This window comes from Bubalus kerabau, chromosome 10 (assembly GCF_029407905.1).
Source record: "Bubalus kerabau isolate K-KA32 ecotype Philippines breed swamp buffalo chromosome 10, PCC_UOA_SB_1v2, whole genome shotgun sequence".
Classification (NCBI taxonomy): domain Eukaryota; kingdom Metazoa; phylum Chordata; class Mammalia; order Artiodactyla; family Bovidae; genus Bubalus; species Bubalus kerabau.
Window position 1 is genome coordinate 61,115,560 of NC_073633.1, and position 16,994 is coordinate 61,132,553.

At 36.9% G+C, this 16,994-nt stretch overlaps 1 protein-coding gene across 3 annotated transcripts in view; it reads right to left on the reverse strand.

The window, feature by feature from the left end:
• Positions 1-16,994, reverse strand: part of UNC13C (unc-13 homolog C) — an 860,874-nt gene that overhangs the window by 560,542 nt on the left and 283,338 nt on the right. The window lies entirely within an intron of this gene.

The window sequence follows — 16,994 nt, forward strand, 5'->3', positions numbered from 1 at the left end:
GAAACTCAATCTCTCGTACATTGTCAGTGGGAATCTAAAATGATATGGTAACTCTGGAAAACAGACAGTTTCTTATAAAATTAAATACAGAGTTATAACCTGCAATTGCACCCCTGGGCATTTATCCTAGTGAAATGAAACATGTCCACATAAAAACTTACAAATGATTGTTCATAATAGCTTTATATTAATAGCCAAAATCTGGAAACCATGAAAATGTCCCTCAATAGCTGATTAAACTGATAAATCTATATCACACAGTATTACTCTGGCAATAAACAAACGGTTGATACACAACAGCTTAAATAGATCAAGCCCATTATGCTCAGTGGAGGGGGAAAAAAACACTATTATCCAAACATAATTTAAGAATTAAGATTTTGTTTATATAATATTCTTGAAATGACAAAATTATATGGATGGAAAACAGATTAGTTGTTGCCAGGGGTTGTAAATAGTTGAGGAGGGGAGGGATGGATAAGAATAACTGTAAACTAACTATGAAGGGAAAGCATGAGAGAGAAATCTTAGTGATGGCATAGTTCCATATCTTGATTACAGTTGTGGCTATATGATCAACAAAATGTGATAAAGTGACATATATCTATATATGTTTATATAGACAGACAGTACCAATGCTAAAATTCTGGTTTTCATGTTATTCTCTAAGATAACCACTGGAGGAAAATGAAGGAAGGATATATGTGGCCTCTACATTATATTTTCAATATATCCTACAAATCTATTTTTTAAGTTAAGCAATTCTTAAATATCAATGTCAAAAGAAAACTAAATGTGTATTTCATCAAAATCTAAAAGTTCTGTTCTTTGAAATACTCAATAAAAGTGAAAGAAAAAGCTACAACTGAGGAAAAATATGAATTTGTATCTAAAACGCTAAGAAAACCCAATTTAAAACTGGACAAAATAGCTGGCAGATACTTCACAAAAGAAAATATATCAATGACCAAAAAGCACACAAAAATATGATCATCATTAATCACTGGGGAAATCAAATTTAAAACCATAATGAGATACTATGACACATCCTGTAGAATGACTAAAATCAAGAAGAATGATAAGTGTTGACAAATTTGTGAAGCAACTTAAACTTGCTTATACTGCAGGTGACAATGTAAAATGCTACAAATCACTTTGGAAAACAGGTTACTCCCAAAATATTCAAACATACCATATGACCCAGGCATTTTGCTACTTGAAAAAAAAAATGAAAACATATGTCCACACAAAGACTTAAACATAAAAATTCACAGAAGCCTTATTAATAGCTAAACACAAGAAACAACACAAATGTCAATCAACAGAACAAGTAATCAAATTTTGCTATATCCATAAAGCAATCAATACATTGCTGTTACATACAAGCACATAGATGGATCTCAGTAATACCATGCTAAGTGAAAGAAACCAGTACAAAAATATGTATACTGTATTATTCCGTTCCTCTCTAGTTCAAGAGGAAGTGAGATTAATTTATAGTAATTAGGATCAGATAGGCAGTTGCCTAATATAGCAGGCTGGAGGAATTTACTGCAAAGGGCATTAGAGAACTTTCTAGGTTGCTGGAAATTTTCTCTATCTTGATTGTGAAGTGAGTTACATGGTGTAAACAGCCAAAACACATCAAATTACTTGCTTGAAATGGATATGTTTTACGTTTCCCAGGAGGCCATGTGCTATGACATGAGATTTTATTCCTGAGAAGTCAGGAACAGGACAGCTGGAATATATAAGACCCCCCAAAGCAGAACTAGCATTCAGTAACACTAATTTGTCATTTTATGTAAGTATGCATTAACAGGAAGTGTACATTTTCTATTTGCAGTTGTGACAAATTTTCTTTTTAAAATAGTTAAAATGAACTTAAAAATGGTTGTGTTTTACAGAGAAAGCTTATCACTCAACTTAGTTGATGTAAAAACCCCATCAGTATAATTGACCACATTAAAGTATTGAAGGAAAAAAGAAAAATCTCACTACATACATTAGACTAATAAAATTAAAGATTCAACAATTACCAAAAACAAACAAAAGAAAGCAAAACCATATTAAACTAACTCTTCAGCAATTTCCTTACCTTGATAAAAGACATTTACTAAAACACAACACACTATACATAAATGATGAAACTTGACATCAGGAGTCAGATACATATTCCTGCTACAATTTCTACAATTTAGCACAGTATTCCAACGACTACACTTAAGCAAGAAAGGTAAAAAGTCTGTTTGAAGACACTACTACTAACTGCATGGAAGTGCAAAAACCTACAGACAAACTACTAAAACTAGCAAGAATGTCCATTCTAGTCATTCTATATAAAAATTAACATAAAAAATGAAATGCTACGCTTACCATACAGAAGGCTGAGTACCGAAGAATTGATGCTTTTGAACTGTGGTGTTGGAAAAGACTCTTGAAAGTCCCTTGGACTCTGAGGAGATCAAACCAGTCAATCCTAAAGGGAATCAATCCTGAATATTTATTAGAAGGACTGATACTGAAGCTCTAATACTTTGGCCACATGATGCAAAAAGCCGACTCATTGGAAAAGATCCAGATGTGGGGAAGATTAAAGGCAGAAGGAGTATAGGACAACAGAGGATGAGATGGTTGGATGGCATCACCAACTCAATGGACATGAGTTTGAGAAAGCCCTGGGAGATGATGAAGGACAGGGAAGCCTGGCCTGCTACAGTCCATGGGGTTGCAAAGAGTCAGACATGACTGAGCGACTAAACAACATCAAGGGAAAATATACCAAAATTTTTATTCAGTAGTGTAAGGATAATGCTATGTCCACAGGAAATATCTAACAAAACAAGTTCAAGAAAAACAAAGGAAATTATAAAAACATTTTTGAAAGAGATAAAATACATGGAGAAATAGAAAACTATATAATTTTATGGGTAAGAAAACTCAGTATCTAAAGATAAAATCTAAAATTAACAATGTAAAGACTGTGCAATGGAATCAATACCACAATAAGACACTTTCACAGATACATCTCAAAAGGTCTAAGAGTAGCCAACAGTGTGAAAAAGAGTAGACAATACCATTGCCCTACCAAATATCAAGGGTGATTTAAAAGCTATGAAAATTGGTATAGTGTAATATTGTCACAAAACAGATTTGCAAAACATTGGAATCAGAGAGCCCCCAAATACAAAAACACACACATATACATGGGGACTTACATATAAGGAAACAGCAGTACAAAACCATGAGGAATTAGTAAAGTTGGCATAACTGGTTTTCCCCAAAGAGGAATTATATTCCTAGATGTCAGACTATACTACAAAGCTACAATAAGCAAAATAGCATGATACTGGTACAAAAACAGATACATAGATCAATGGAATAAGATACAGAGTTGAGAAATAAACCCATGAACTTATGGTCAATTAATCTATTTCAAAGGAGGCAATGAAAAGACAGTCTCAATAAGCGGTGCTGGGAAAATTGGACAGCTACATGTAAAAGAATGAAATTAGAATATTCTCTAATACCATACACAAAAATAAACTCAAAATGTACTGAAGACCTAAATGCAAAACTGGATGCTATAAAACTCCTAGAGGAAAACATAGACTGAACACTCTTTGACACAAATAACACCAATATCTTTTAGGATTCACCTTTTCGAGAAATAAAAGCAAAAAAATAAATGGGACCTAATTAAACTTGGTCTTCTTTGCAGTATAAAAGCTTTCATCAACAAAATGAAAATATTTTAGAGCAACTGTCCTCCAATAATTGTATTTTGTTCTATACTTCTCAATATTATACAACTGTAACCTTTGATAATTATTAGTTACTCAAGAAGTTATGTTCTATGAGTATTGTTCAATGGCCATCATCAATGGAATGACACTCAGATATGTTCTTTCTATAAAACTCTGTAATAAAAAGAAACAAGAAAATATTTGCAACTGATATGATTAATAAAGGATTAATATCCAACATATATAAAAAGCTCATACAACTTAACACCAAAAAATAAGCAACCTGATTAAAAAATGGGCAGAAGAACTGAGTAGATATTTCTCCAAAGGAGACATTTCTCTACACACAGATAGCCAACAGGCATATGAGAAGATGCTCAATATTGCTCATCTTCAGGGTAATGCAAATCAAAATCAGAATAGATTCATACTGGTCAGAATAGCTATCATCAAAAAGTCTATAAATAACAAATGTTGAAGAGGATGTGAAGAAAGGGAAACCCTGTATCCTATTGGTAGGAGCGTAAATGTGCAGCCACTATGGAAAACAGTATGGAAGTTTCATAAGAAACTAAAAATAGAGCTACCATGCTTCTGCTGCTAAGTCACTTCAGTCGTGTCCGACTCTGTGCGACCCCATAGACAGCAGCCCACGAGGCTCCCCCATCCCTGGGATTCTCCAGGCAAGAACACTGGAGTGGGTTGCCATTTCCCTCGCCAATGCAGGAAAGTGAAAAGTGAGAGTGAAGTTGCTCAGTCATGTCCGACTCTTAGCGACCCCATCGACTGCAGCCTTCCAGACTCCTCGGTCCATGGGATTTTCCAGGCAAGAGTACTGGAGTGGGTTGCCATTGCCTTCTCCAGAGCTACCATATGATCCAGCAATTCTACTCTTGAGTATATATCTAGAAAAAATATAAAAATACTAATTCAAAGAGGTCCATGTACGCCGAAGTTTATGACAGCACTATTTAAAATACCTCAGATATAGAAGCAACCCAAGTGACCATCTACAGATGACAGGATTAATAAATGTGGTACATATACACACGATGGACTATTACTCAGGCATAAAGAAAAAATACTGCTATTTGAAGCAACACAGATGGACCTAAAGAGTATTATGCTTTGTGAAATATGTCTGAGAAAGACAAATACTGTATGATATCAGTTACATATGGAATCTAAAAAATGAAACAACATGAATATATATAGCAAAATAAAAACAAACTAATGATGCAGAAAGAAAAAACCTAGTGGTTATCAGTGGGGAAAGGGAAGCAAGTGGCAAGACAAAGGTGTGAGATTAAGAGATACAAATTACTAAGTATAAATCAGATAAGCAACAAGGATATATTGTTTAGCACAGGGAATTATAGTCATTATTTTGTAATAATCTTTAATGAAGTATATAAAAATGCTGAATCACTATGCTGTATACCAGAAACTAATAATATTTTAAGTCCACTATAGTTCAATTAAAGAAAATTAGATTCACTTCTCAAAACATGTATGAACACATTTTAGTGCATTTAAACTTAAATGTGAATAAAATCTTTTATAATATAGAATATATCTAATGTAGATTCCCATAATAAAAATTTTTAGATAAGACACAGGAAGCGTAAGTCATAAAGGATAAGAATGCTAAATGTATCACCTGAAAAGTAAAAGAGACAATAACAAAAATACCACAAAAGAGCTGGAGAAGGTATCTGCAATATACAGAAAATCTTGGCATCCTTAATAAAAGAACTTGAACAACCCAGTAGAAAAACAGAAAACTCATTCCAAAATGCAATTCATTAAGACGAAATCTAAATTAACACTAAACATAGGAAAAGATGCTCAAAGTCATCAGCTGTGAAGACAGCTTAAATTAATATGGCAGTGCTGTATTATTTCCCAACCACTGAAATGGAAAAAAAAATTAGCATCTAGGACTGCTTTGTTATTATGGATGGACACTTTCATGAGGTGCTGTTGGTAGTAAAAAATTATATTATCACTTTGGAGAACAAAATATCAGTAATGGTAACATTTGCTTACCCTTTTGTTTAACAATTCTGATTCTAGGTATGTGAAGTGAAGAAATTCTTGCACATATGTACCAGATTACATGTAGAAAGACTATTATTACAAAATTATTTGTAGTATCAAAAAAGATACGTTATAAATACTAAGTAATATGAAATGGATACTTTGTATATATTCACATGACAAAATACGTTAAAATAAATGACTTAGACCAATAGTCATCAATATGAATAGGTTATGAGCTAAAAAAACCAAGTTGCAGAATTATCTAGTATGGCATCATTCATATTAAAATGCTCAGATAACAAAGCTCCACTTCTGCAGTAAACGTGGATAGTAAAAATATGACAACATAGCCTAAAAGGACACATACGAAAGTTTTTATAGTGACTGTCCCTAGAGAAGGAAGGGAATGAGACTGGAAAGCCAAATAATCTTTAATGAAAAGCAATTTCTCCCCTCATGTCTCACTATTTACCACCAAACAGAACTCTCCTCTCTACTTCCCATGGCTGGCTCCCACATAACTTCCATTATATTTTGGCTTCCCATCTGCTGAAATCATACCGTCTTTTGATGACAGGAACCTCTCCCATCAATTACTGGTATAGCAAAGTACAGAGAAAATAACATGAAAACAATAATTACTTTTTAAAATCCTATCATCTCAGAACCAGAGAGAGGACTTTTAAAGATCATACTGCCTGCTGATTTTCAAATTGTGTAACCAGAAGCCTTTGGGTTCCCAAGAGACTTCAAGCAGTGAGGAAGGGGCTTGGCACCTGGGACACCCACCACACCTGATTAGACTACAGCATTTCTGATATTATCTGCTTTGTAACCAGGGTTCCAAGTAAGACTTTGTCCACAAAAACAGTTCTTTTCAAAAGCAGGATGAAAATCACTGGGTTTAGACATTATATTTTACAAGGAAATAAAAAGTGAAGTTAAAGTCATTTTCTAGCAAGGTCACATAGTTCTATGTTTAACTGATTTGATGCCTACAAAATTCTCAGCAAAATGGTAAGTTGTTAAGGAATATCTGTGAGAGTCTTTAGTTTCTACATCCATCTCAGCATACCATACAGACAGGAGGATGTTCCACCAAGCATCAAATCAGAAGTAAAAATATATTTAATTTGCCAACACAGGAATTCTGGTATATATTCAGGGAAAAGAGAAGGTAGAATGTTGTCTCTCAAATTCTGGGGCATGCATCACATGCTACTCCAACAGTTGGAAGGTGAAGAGGCATCACCAACTGGAATGGGCATGAACTTTTGGATTCCCTACACCACAAGGACTATATGGTCCATGGAATTCTCCAGGCCAGAATACTAGAGTGAGTAGCCATTCCCTGCTCCAGGGGATTGTCCCAACCCAGGGATCAAACCCAGGGTTCCCACATTGCAGGAGGATTCTTTACCAGCTGAGCCACCAGGAAAGCCCACATCCAGCAACCTAGCCAAAACTCTGTAAATAGGTATTATGCATTAAAGATAGTGCACTGGTGTGCAAGTTTTCAGAAAGCAACTGATTACTTTTGTCCGAAGTTTCAGGACTTACGTCAACTTTCCATTCCTGCCTGTTAGCCTGGTAATCTCTAATGGAAGTCACTCATGAGGCTAATCAGTTATAGGAAATCACGACAAGAGGGGATAATTATATTAGGCACTAAAGCTCATGAGGAAGAAAATTCACAAAAATACCACTTGGATCTTTACTCCAGTATTTGCTTAATGGTGTGGAAAACTAATAATCATTAATTTTCACAAAAAGATGTCATATGGCTAGAGCTATAATGTTCAAATAACATTCAATTATAGCTTTCCTAATGAATGGAAGCCTCTTTTGATCACCTTGAAACCAACTACCACACAAAATACATTTTTTAATTCCTTATAGTATCTTCACCCTAAATCTTCAAAACACAGAAAGCAATCTCACCTCCCAGGCTAAAGACGCAGAAGTTGATTTTTGCATTCAGATGTCATTCAACGTAACCAAATAACGAAAACATTTTTCTGTATTGTTCCCGGTATAAAATCTTTGAAAATTACCGGTTGTCTTTTGTAATGTTTTCCAGGTTAGGAATTGTTTGTTAATATTTCTACTTTAAAATGAAGGCACTGCAACCATACTTGAAGATGTTTAGAGTATCCTTTTTCCCTCTGCTAATGCCCAAGGAAGATGGTGTAGCCACCAAAGTGACTTGATGAGGAATGAACTGTCACCATTTGTCTTAACTGATTCTGCAGCAGGGAGGGGAATAGTCAACAGTAAAATCACAACCCCTACTCGTGCGACTCAGAAAGCACACTGTTCCATACTGATTCCACATCTTACCAAGAAGTGTATACACCTAGAGCTTATGAGGTGTGGACTATTCTAAAGGTTATTAAGTACAAAATTATTTGTTTTGGCCAGAAAATATAGTTTGTTTAAAGGGAAGCTGCTATTTCTAGCTTTTGCTTTTGTAAACCATTAGTTGGAGGCTGAGATGCACAGGTAAGAAACGTTTTTAATCTTAAGTAGGAAACACCTGTTAATGCAAACAGGGGCCGCACAAGATCAAGGTGGGTAGGGTATCCCCGTGTGGAGGTGGAAAGTAGTATCACACCACTCTCGATCAAGGACCTGAAAGTTTGCGCCCATGTTCCAGGTTCTGGACCTATCTACATCTATCAGAATTCCTCACAGCTGAATGGATAAACATCCCAAGATGGACCAGCTACATAGAATGCTTTCTCCTTTGAGTTGCTGAGTGCCTCTGTCTGTTGTTCGAACCTGTGGTACCTCCCATAGTAGACTCCTCCTCTTGTTATTGCTAAATCAATCAATGGAGAGAAATTCAGCTGACTGAATGAATTTACCTCTTTTTAATCTGAAGTTTCTACTTTTCAGACAAAAGAATAGAAATGGAAAGAAAACATCAAGTTACAGCTTAAAAAAGGACAAGCTTGTTCCTTTGACCACTGTTTTTCCAGCTTTGGAGGTGAATCTGTATGCTATGGGGAAACAATGTAAAGGGCACTTGGTATAAACTGAGACTTTGGGAAAAAACCAGTTACTAGTACTATAATTGTTATAGCAGATAATTTTTTCTTGACCTATCTTGTTTGAGATTTTAAATAAAAGGATTACTTAGTAAAATGCATTTCTGTTGAAATACGAAAAGTACTGTCAAATTAGTAACTCCAAAAATTTGCTATAGAACCAAAACGAAAAGTCATTCTTACACAGCAGGTAAAAAATTAGGTAATCCTTGTATTTGACTCTTCAAAAATTTCCTCTGACATCAGTTTTTTTCCTGTTTTACAACGTGTGGCATCAAAGTTCCAGAATCCACCTTTCCCTCATCTCCACTCATATCAATTGTTAGTAACTTTTAGCATAATATATTAGCATTCTATCCTCTCAAGACTCAACTCAACTCTTCTAATGGGAAGTTTCAGATGCTTTTTCCCTTTTTAATGTAATCATAGACTGAAAATAAGGAGACCTGAGAGATGAACTAATCTATTCTCATGTTTCCTTAAAAGAGAACAAAACCATGGCAGAGTAATGGGAATAATGCTCTTTAATATAAAAGCCTGAGAGAAGACTCTATCTCCCTTAAGTATTATAGATCACATTAATTCCCTTTCAACAGATATAGCTGCGTTCTCCTTTTGTAAGAAAGCAGCAGTACCTCTGGAAAGCCAATGCTGCTCCTGTTCTCAGCTGGGTTCCAAGGTTGAATTAATATCATAAATTTTAAAGACTGCCTTCTTCCACTGCCTCTCCTGCAGATTCTGAGCTCCTTCGAAAAATGGGAACCAGGTGGTCCCCTTTATAGGGGACTCCACATTCCACCTCCATGCCTGGCACACACTTGAGTCTACCAAGCAGTACCTTACAGTACTACCAGTGCATGAGAAACTATATTAAACGGGCTTGAAAATGTTCATATTGATATGTGATTATCATTTTAAGATTACAAATATAAATCCTTTTTTTGTTACAGCCTTTTTTCCCCCTTGTGCCTAGGTAGCCTTTATTTTCAGCCTTGTTCTATTCAACTATTAGTGTATTAAACATTAAAAATCCAGGCAATGGCTCATGTCTATAACTGCAATAAGAGTTAAGAATTGAAGTAAAGAAACTGTCTAAAGTATTAGTCACAATTTTTTTCACATCAATGAAAATAGGTGTTGTAACTCAGGTGCTAATTTTCAGATATCGTTCTACACAGGAATGTATCTGATGTCAGTGTGGTCAGATGCTGCTGCTGCATAGGAACCTGCATAACAAAATCTGGAGAATTTGCATTTCCAGGAATGCAGCTTCACTTTAAGAGTAGTTTTCATTATACACAATTGTGTTGTGTGTGTGCTCAGTAGTGTCCAACTCGTTGCTACCACATGATCTGTAGCTTGCCAGGCTCCCCTGTCCATGGGGTTTTCTAGGCAAGAGTACTGGAGTGGGTTGCCATTTCCTTCTCCAAAGTACACACAGTAGAGGAACATAAATGAGTGAGAGTTCCCTGGAAATCAGTATGCTGCTGTGTGGCGCTTAGTCTGAAAGCTCAAAAAAACAAGGCAGGTGCTTTTTCCATCTTGCCTGCCTGCCAACTGCCAGTGCATCCTCAGTCAACTTTGATTATTGTCCAACTGTCTTTAGTACTTTTTTTTAACTATAGTTGATTTAGAATAGTTTGTTAGTTTCAGGTATACAGCTTCAGATTCTTTTCCACTACAGATTATTATTACAAGGTATTGAATCTAGTTCCTGTGTTTTACAGTAAATCTTTGTTTAATTATTTTATATGTAGTTGTGTTATCTGTTAACAATCTCATACTCATAATTTATTTCTCCCTACCCCTTTTCCCTTTTAATAACCATGTTTGTTCTCTATGTCTGTGAGCCTGTTTATGCTTTGCAAATAAGTTTATTTGTATTATATTTTAGATTCCACATATAAAAGATATCATAGGATATTTGTCTTCTGTCTGACTTACTTCACTTACTATGATAATTTCTAGGTATATCCATGTTACTACTTTTGATGTTTTGGCCAATTTAAGCCTTAGTCTTATGGTAGATTATCTATTAAATGTCTTTTTGGAAGATGAATGGAAGAAAAAAAGTCTCCATAAAGAAATTCAGTGGGTAGGATGAGATAGAAATATCACATGGAACATAAAATAAGGGACTGACTTGATTTGAAGAAAGGAGGATGACTTTCAGCTGAAACTAAAGAGAAAAATAAGAGAACAAGACTGTATGTGAAATGATCATATGCTACTTTTATTCCAATCTAGTCCATCACACAGAAAAGGCAATGGCAACACACTCCAGTACTCTTGCCTGGAAAACCCCATGGACGGAGGAGCCTGGTGGGCTGCAGTCCATGGGGTCACTGAGTTGGACACAACTGAGCAACTTCACTTTCACTTTTCACTTTCATGCATTGGAGAAGGAAATGGCAACCCACTCCAGTGTTCTTGCCTGGAGAATCCCAGGGACGGGGAACCCGGTGGGCTGCCATCTATGGGGTCACACAGAGTTGGACACGACTGAAGCGACTTAGCAGCAGCAGCAGTCTATCACAAGTCACTCTGTGCAAACTCTCAAATCAGAATCCCTTTTTAACAGCACACCTGAACATCACCACTTGATATTTTTAAGGTGTGGAGGAATTTAGGTGGTCACTGGGGTATTTCAAGTTCTTGTCTCAATATTTATTCTCTTCAACTTGGAATTAGGATCAGTAATGGTTCACTTTTATAAGAAAGGAAATTATCCACTCTGACAGACCCAAATTTCGGCCTTCAAATTCTGCTTTATGTATCATTTTCTATTTCTAAAAGCATGAGTCTCAAAGGTCTTATAATTCTTCCTCATTTTAAACAAAGGCAGATGTTTCTGAGATGGAATCACTGTATTACTTATATTTGCTCAAGGAGTCAAAGGATCAAGAAATACTGCTATACCAACAAATAAAATTATTAGAGCTTATTACAAATACTTTATTCAGGATAACACTAGCATAATTGCAATCACTGCCTTTCAAACTTCAAGAACAAAGTATCTGCCTAGTGACCATCTCTGCTTGAGTGAGCCCCAGGCATCTCTGATTTTAAAATAAATAAATAAATAAAATAGAGCTGACCTTTTCCTTTGCCTATCTTCCTCCTGGATTCTCTCTGTTTAAAGGAAGGCAATGGCTTCCACTGAATCATCAAGTCAAAAGTCTTAGAGTTATCCTACCCTTTTTATTCTATTCATTATATTTACCCCCATACTCAGTAAGTCACCTGAATTGGTTGAAACAACTTCCTAAACTCCTCTCACATTCACTCTCTCCTGCTGAGTCTGATGACTGCCGTGATTCAGATTTTCATGATTTCTACAATAGTCAGTATGATTTTCCTCTCTGTATTTTTCATTACAAACTGGTAGGGTTTTTTTTGTTTGTTTGTTTGTCTGTCATTTGTAGTAGAGGGTGTTATTTTATTTAAACCCTTCACCCAAGGGCTTTAAAATGCAACATGGAACTTGCGTTTAAACTTGATGAATTGGCCCAAAGCAAGTATCTCTTCTCTCTCTTGTGACAGCACTAAAGTGTAAGAAGTTAAAATACAGGAAGACCCTCAGAATGAAAGAAGCAATAGGAAAGAACCTTAAGTGAGTAGTTACTACAAGAAAGAAACATGTTTTAGTCACAAGAACCTTTGACATATGCCAGACTCTGAAACACTAGGTAATAATGAGTGTGCACCAGAAGAAAGAGGGAGAAAGCAAGAGAATGGCTGACCATCTGCATATAGTATTTGAACCTCAGGATTCTGTTCACCATAATGCAGAGTCCAATGGTCATGCTTCAGGAAAGAGAGCCAAGGTTTGTTCTCGTGATAAATTGAATCTGAGAGTCTATGGACCCAGAAAATCCAGGCAAATGCTGGGAATGAGACAAGAACAAAGTGAATTAAATCCTATATATGAACCCTGAACTTTAAGAACCCTTTCCCCAGCTGCTCCCAGAACTACAGAGGTCCTGTAGTTATGAGAACTCGAGACTTTGCTACATAAAGAGCCTCCGAGACAAGATTCTCAGAAAGTGACATCTGAGATACTTTTGGATATAAACCAAAGAAAATTCAAGCTTGCCACCAGATCACCTTACAAAGGATGATTAATACCGAGAACCAACAGCAGTATAAGCACGTTATTTGGACATGGGGAAGAAACAAACATTTTGAGAGGTGGCTATGAGGCCAAGTTCTGAGAAGTGAGAGGTATAATCTACTCATTTCATTCAGTCTTTTAGATCTCTGTTTAAAAACAATACATTATTTTAACCCCTAAACAAATTCAATAATTTCATCAGGCAGGTTTTGTTGAATGATAAATTGTTCTACCCAGCTTCTTACTTTCCTAGTAGATTTGAACCATTTGTGAGCAGACAGTACCTTACATGTAGTTCACGCTAACATTTTTCTTCAATCTTTGTCTGAACTAAAGGATTCTGCGGAGCAACAGAAATAAATCAGCAAAATGAAAAGACAATCTACAGAATGGGGGAATACATTTGCACATCATATATGAAACAAGAAATTTTAATAATTTTAAATTTTAATTTCAATAATTTTCCAAAATATAAAATCAACTCAATTAGCAAAAACCCAAATAATCCAATAAAAAAAAAATAGGCAAAGCACCTGGAAAGACATTTTCCAAGGAAGTTATACACATATGGTTAACAGATTAAAATTGTTAAAAGGTGCTCAACAGTAATCATTAGGAAAATGCAAATCAAAACTACAATGAGTCTTCTCCTCACACTTGTCAGAATAGCTATTATCAAAAGGACAAGCAGTAACAAACGCTGGCAAGGCTGTAGAGAAAAGGGAATACTTATGCATTGTTGGGGGCGTCCCTGGTGGCTCAGCTGGCAAAGAATCAGCCTGCAATATGGGAGACCTGGGTTCCATCTATGGGTTGGGAAGATCCCCTGATGAAGGGAACAACTACGCACTCCAGTATTCTGGCCTAGAGAATTCCATGGACTATATAGTCCACGGAGTCACAGAGAGTCAGACATGACTGAGTAACATTCACTTTCATGCATTGTTGGGATGACTATAAATTGGTGCAGCCACTATGGAAAACAGCACAGAGGTTCCTCAAAAATTAATAGTAGAACTACCATATAAGCCAGCAGTACCACTTCTGGGAATACATCTAAGGAAACAAAAGCACTATGTCAGAGAGACATCTGTACCACCATGTTCTTAGCTACATTATTTACAATAGCTAAGACATGGAAACAACACAAGTGTCCATCAACCCACGAGGGTGGTATATACACAATGGAATACTGAAAAGTGAAAGTGAAAGTCACTCAGTTGGGTCCGACTCTTTGTGACCCCATGGACTGCATAGTCCATGGGATTCTCCAGGCCAGAATACTGGAGTGGCTAGCCTTTCCCTTCTCCAGGGGATCTTCTCAACCCAGGGATTGAACCCAGGTCTCCCGCATTGCAGGTGGATTCTTTACCAGCTGAGCCACAAGGAGCCCAAGAATACTGGAGTGGGTAGCCTAACCCTTCTCCAGCAGATCTTCCCAACCCAGGAATCGAACCGGGGTCTCCTGCATTGCAGGCGGATTCTTTACCAGCTGAACTACGAAGGAAGCCCCCATCAGCCATAAAAAGGAAATCCTGCCATGTACAAAAACACAGATGCATATTGAAGGCATCATCCTAAGTGAAATAAAAGAGAAAGGCATACAATGTATGCTCTCATATGTGAAATCCAACAGAAAACAAAATCAGACAACCCATAGGAGAAGTATGGTATGTTTGAAGTTAATAAACCTAAGAATTCTCACCACAAGGAAGAAAAACTTTTATTTTTTAGTATCTACAGGGAATGACAGATGCTAACTAAATTTACTGAGGTATTTCACATTATATGTAAGTCAAATTATATGCTATACAGATGTAAATTTACATAGTGCCTATATATGTCAATCATATCTCAAGAAAACTGGATAATTTTAAAATAAAAAAATTAATCGGGGAAAATGAAATCTTTATAATGTTCAGTCATTCTGTGCAAGAACAAGAAGTATCTTTCCACTTGTTCAGGGACACTTGTGTCTGTCAGGAGTGTCAAGCTATTAATACATTTTAAAATTGCTTTCCAATAAATTTAAGTGGTGAACTGAGTTATTGGAAAGGTGATAACATGTAAAATGAGTATACGTCATATTCTATGCAGAAAAAATAACCAATATCTTAAATGCTAACATGTTTCACATTATAAGTGATGTATTAAAAACCTGTATCTTTTGAAAAATTATGTCAGCTGTAGAGAGATGCTCTGGGCAGCTAGGAAATGTCAGAAATACAGGGTTATTTTATTTCCTGGATCTTCCTCTCAGGGCTCCACAGTAAACCAGATCTTTTCCACCTAAACCATAATATTTCTTGAAAGGTAAACAACTTCTCCCTCCTGGAAAGGCAGAAAGGGAGGCTAATAACTAATGGAGTCAATGGTCTAAGACAAAAACTTGCTGCATAGAGTGGAGGAAAGAAAGTGTGTAGGGATTTGTAGGCAGGATAGCAAAGACTGCATAACAGATCAGTCAGGCACTGTATATACTGCAGCAAATTTATACATATCCACCTACCCTTTCTATCCTCATGCACAAACATACCCACAGAGGACAGAGAATGACAGAACTGATCAAGACACAAAACAAAGGTCTGAGAGGGACAGAACAGAGACCCTGACTCTGCCACCATGGCCACAGAATGATTAGCAAAGCCCCTGTGAGTGAAGTGTCATGTTCTAAGTCTGAAGCACCTTGACACATTAATTTCTAATTAACAGTATGTTAGGAACTAACACTATTTAGGAAATTCCTAACACTATTTAGGACATTTTGTCTATCACTGACATGTGGTATGGAGAATGCTGTTCACTACAAGTTCTGCTTTAAGAACCTTAGCTGAACAAATGCAGAGCTCCTCCTGCCCTAATCCCTGGCTCAGGGTTGATGCCCCCATCCTATCTGGAGGGAGGAGGGTGCTGGCTGGATGACTGACAACATAGTGGAGGGGGTACCTCCGCAGCTCATCTGACTCAGGGCTAGTGAGATTCAGGTGAGCTCATGAGTCCTGGATACAAGGGTCTGAAGTTGTGTGAAGCTGGGGTCAGGACACCACCCAACGTGGCCCACCTCACTTCTAGATCTGGGTCTGCTCCTAATTTACTCTGGGAGGAAAGCAAACCTTTGCCCTGTCGTGTTTTATCTTTCTGGTTTGTCAAATGAGCAGAGCGACACTTGCCCTGCCTACTTTACTAGCATTGAATCAAAGCAGACAATGAACATAGAAATACATTAAAGAGAAAAAGTGCTGTCTGAATGGAAGGGCCTCCCTAGACTGCTCCAGTGGACTCTGTTTCACAATTTAGGGAATGAGGAAACAATTAGATAATTTTCAAACATGTTTATCATGGATTAAAAAAAAAAATCCACTCACTTAGTGGCTGAGTCACTATTTTAACCACGACTGTATGTACCTTAGATTATTTTTAAAGGGCTGGGGAATCTGTGTCCCACAGCAGAAAAGATTTCCAAGCCCCATAACCCATGCGGGGCAGACCTGGGAATGAGGCCATTCCAGCACCGCTGGCAGGGGACGACAAGGAGATGGAGAGAGAGATTTAAGTCAAAGGGAAAAAACAGTTATTGCCACCCTGGAACATAGTCTCTAGACACTCAGAGAAGCAGTGTCTGTTATATTTAACAAGGAACCAATATAATTAAAGAAAACCCCACATTTATTTCTGTCCCTTTTGGCGTGAGCATACTTGTTCTCTAAGTTCATGCTCATGAACAGTAAGCATCTTTTGAGTAACTCAATGCTTAAAATTACTTTTGCGGCGCAGCGATTTGTGAAATGTTTCTCCTACACCGGCGTCCTGAGCTTGATCTCATGCAGATGAAATAACTCAAGTAGCGACCCTATCACAGCTGACGTCACAGCCGCCCACCGCGGAGGCTCTGCACCCCAACACCCACCCCGTTTCTCCCCGACTCAGATTTCAGGTTAACAGCCCAAGGGAACAGGGGAGACTCCAAACATTGGTCTTTTGCGTCCCGTGTACTTTACTACGAATTCATTGGGTCAGGAAATATTTGTCTTCTGTATTATA